The following is a 3,576-nucleotide window of genomic DNA, read 5'->3' as shown; positions in this document are numbered from 1 at the left end:
AAAAAAAAAAAAAAAAAAAAAAAAGGGCCAGGCCAGGCGCCGTGGCTCACGCCTGTAATCCCAGCACTTTGGGAGGCCAAGGCGGGTGGATCACGATGTCAGGAGATCGAGACCATCCTGGCTAACACGGTGAAACCCCGTCTCCACTAAAAATACAAAAAATTTTCCAGGTGTGGTGGCGGGTGCCTGTAGTCACAGCTACTCAGGAGGCTGAGGCAGGAGAATGGCGTGAGCCCGGGAGGCGGGGCATGCAGCGAGCCGAGATCGAGCCACTGCACTCCAGCCTGGGCGACAGAGCGAGACTCCGTCTCAAAAAAAAAAAAAGAAAGAAAGAAATGACTCAGTCATTTGTTTCACTGTTCTCACTGACAGCTTGGCTCTAGGGTCCTTACATTCGGGCTGTAACTGGAAAAATGTGTCCATCAGGCACCAGAACCCAATGCACAAAGCCAGGAACGTCCCAAACAGCTGCAGCTGAGGTTGGGATAAGGAAACGAGGCTTTCCTGTCAAACTAAACCTGGCCGCCCCGGACCCCGAAGAAGCAGCCAAGAGTTAAGACGCAATCTGCATGAGTGACACACGATCCGAGCCTCCCTCAGCGGTTCGCTAGGTTCTTGGCGCCAGCACCAGACCCAGGATCCGTCCCCTGCTGGAACTACTCAGACGCGCAAGATACGTAACCAGCAGTCCTCCGCCCCGTTAAATAGTCCTGCCTAGGTGCCTCGGTGACGCACTTTTCCACCTCAGAAGTGCCTCAGCAGATAGGCGATGAGCCTCGGGGGTGCATCATCTTTCTGTTAGAGTGGGAGTATGGGTTTTCTGATCATTTTCCCTTCACAGATTCCTCCGCCAGAACTCTTACTCGCGGCGTCATTTCCGGGTCCGCCATTTTTGCTGCCTCTGTTTCTCCACGAGGGGGGGTTAAAGGCCCCCAAAACACGCACACATGAAAAGGGCAAAAAGTAACCGTCCTTGACAGGGAGTCTTAACTAGAGAAGGAAACGGGACTAAACTGGCGGGCTCCGTGGAAGCGCGGCCGGCAGCGTCCCGGACGAGGAGGTGAGGGGGAAAGAAGAGATGTGTGGACTGCGGGAGGCGTCAGGGCTGGAAAGGAAAGTGCCATGAGAAATCACACCGCTTCCCAGCCCAGCCTCGGACTTCTGGGTGCAGACCGCGCGGCTCCCCGTCACTGAAGCGGGGGCAGCTGGGGGAGGGGGACGGAGAGAAAGGGGATGCTGTCGGGAGGAAGGGGAGGGGACTGGAAGGAGGTGAAGAAGGGGGTGGGTGTAAGACCTGGGGCTGGGGAGCTGGACCAAGGGAAGCCCAGGCCGCGGAGGTGACCACTAGGGGGCGGCGCGGAGCCGGGGCCGAGGCCTGTCGCCGAGGCTGAGTTTGGCCCCCTGCCCCAAATTGGTTCTCATTTTTCAGACAGACATTGGTGTGAGGAACTGTAGGGTTTATGATAGAGAGGGAAACGGCGACTGTCATTCTCTGACCCTAATAATGACCTGAAAGATTACTAGTGAACTCGGTAATCTGAACGAGAGCAGTACGGGCCCCGCCTCTGCTTTTTTGCTTTTTTTTTTTTTTTTTCCCCAAAACTGAGTCTCGCTCTGTCACCCAGGCTGGAGTGCAGTGGCGCGATTTCGGCTCACTGCAACCTCCAGCTCACTGCAACCTCCGCTTCCTGGGTTCAAGCGATTCTCCTGCTTCAGCCTCCCAAGTAGCTGGGATTACAGGCGTGCGCCACCATGCACAGCTAATTTGTGTGTGTGTGTGTGTGTGTGTATATTTTTTTTTTTTTTTTTTTTTTTTTTTTTTTGAGACGGAGTCTCGCTGTCGCCCAGGCTGGAGTGCCGTGGCGCGATCTCAGCTCACTGCAAGCTCTGCCTCCTGGGTTCATGCCATTCTCCTGCCTCAGCCTCCCGAGTAGCTGGGACTACAGGCGCCCACCACCACGCCCGGCTAATTTTTTTGTATTTTTAGTAGAGATGGGGTTTCACCGTGTTAGCCAGGATGGTCTCGATCTCCTGACCTTGTGATCCACCCGCCTTGGCCTCCCAAAGTGATGGATTACAGGCATGAGCCACCGCGCCTGGCAATTTTTGTTTATTTTTAATAGAGGCGAGGTTTCACCATGTTAGCCAGGCTGGTCTCGAACTCCTGACCTTAGGGGATCCGCCCGCCTTGGCCTTGCAAAGTGCTGGGATTACAGGCGTGAGCCACGGCTCCCGGCCTCGCCTCTGCTTCTTTCATAGTTGTTTGTACAGCTGGCTGCCCAGTGGGGACTTGAGCAATACTAAAAGAACCATAGATTCTTCCATTGCAATTCTCCTTTCCGTTGGCTGTCTCTTGTTTTCACATACTTCCGTGAGCCAGAGGTCATCTCATTCCTCTCCCTTTTCCCAAAAGGGCTTTCTCTCTAGGGGGTCCCCCCCAACCCAAAGTCTTTGGAAAAGGACAGTCTATGGCTTACTATCAACGATGTAACAAAATTTTGGCCATCCAGGACCATATTTTCATCTAATCACTTGGTCCACCCAATCCAGTAGAGATGTTCTCAGGCATGTATTTTCACACGTGCTTTGATGACAATAAAGAGAAAACTGCCCCATCCAGATTCTTAAATAAACAAAAGTGATTACTGTAATTATCTTGGATAATAGAGTACTTTGTTGTCAAGAGCTCAAGCACTTCATGAATTATTAAAACACACACTTATTGAAAGGTTTTGGCCGGGCGCAGTGGCTCACGCCTGTAATCCCAGCATTTTGGGAAGCTGAGGTGGGAGGATCCCTTGAGCCCTGGAGTTCTAGACCAGCCTGGGCAAAATAGGGAGACCCCTGTCTGTACAGAGAAAAAAAATTTTATTTTTAATCAGCTGGGCGTGGTAGTGCCCACTGGTGGTCCCAGCTACTCAGGAAACTGAGGTGGGAGGATCGCTTGAGGTCGAGGCTGCAGTGAGCCGTGATTGCGCCACTGCACTCCAGCCTGGACCACAGAGTGAGGCCCTGTCTCTTTAAAAAACAAACAGGCCGGGCGTGGTGGCTCTGGCCTGTAATCCCAGCACTTTGGGAGGCCGAGGCAGGTGGATCACCTGAGGTCAGGAGTTCGTAGACTAGTTTGGCCAACATGATGAAACTCCGTCTCTACTAAAAATACAAAAAATTAGCCAGGCGTGGTGGGACACACCTGTAATCCCAGGTACCCTAGGAGGCTGAGGCAGGAGAATGGCTTGAACTCGGCAGGCAGAGGTTGCAGTGAGACGAGATTGCGCCATTGTACTCCACCTTGGGCAACAAGAGCAAAACTCCATCACAAACAAACATACTTTATGCAATCCCCTATTGATATCTATTTAGGTTCTTTTCAATCTTTTTATTTCTTTTTAGTTTTACTTTTAGAGACAGGGTCTTGCTGAGTACTTTATCCCATCCCCTATTGACATATATTTAGGTTCTTTTCCATCTTTTTCTATTTTTTTATTTTTAGAGATAGCGTCTTGGCCGGGCGCGGTGGCTCACGCTTGTAATCCCAGCACTTTGGGAGGCCGAGGCGGGCGGATCACGAGGTCA

At 52.1% G+C, this 3,576-nt stretch overlaps 1 protein-coding gene across 4 annotated transcripts in view; it reads left to right on the top strand.

The window, feature by feature from the left end:
* Positions 1-876: 876 nt before the first annotated feature.
* Positions 877-3,576, top strand: part of GABPB2 (GA binding protein transcription factor subunit beta 2) — a 57,037-nt gene continuing 54,337 nt past the window's right edge. For 3 of the 4 annotated variants that reach the window (XM_032154709.2, XM_058439297.1, XM_032154708.2), the window contains exon 1: positions 877-1,060. The gene's annotated coding sequence lies outside the window, so the exon portion shown is untranslated. The remainder of the gene's footprint in view (positions 1,061-3,576) is intronic. The other variant, XM_032154710.2, reaches the window with a different exon arrangement.

Source organism: Hylobates moloch, unplaced genomic scaffold (genome assembly GCF_009828535.3).
Source record: "Hylobates moloch isolate HMO894 unplaced genomic scaffold, HMol_V3 SCAFFOLD_5, whole genome shotgun sequence".
Classification (NCBI taxonomy): Eukaryota; Metazoa; Chordata; class Mammalia; order Primates; family Hylobatidae; genus Hylobates; species Hylobates moloch.
The sequence above is the reverse complement of the archived record's forward strand: the minus strand, read 5'-3'. Positions and strand labels throughout refer to the sequence as shown.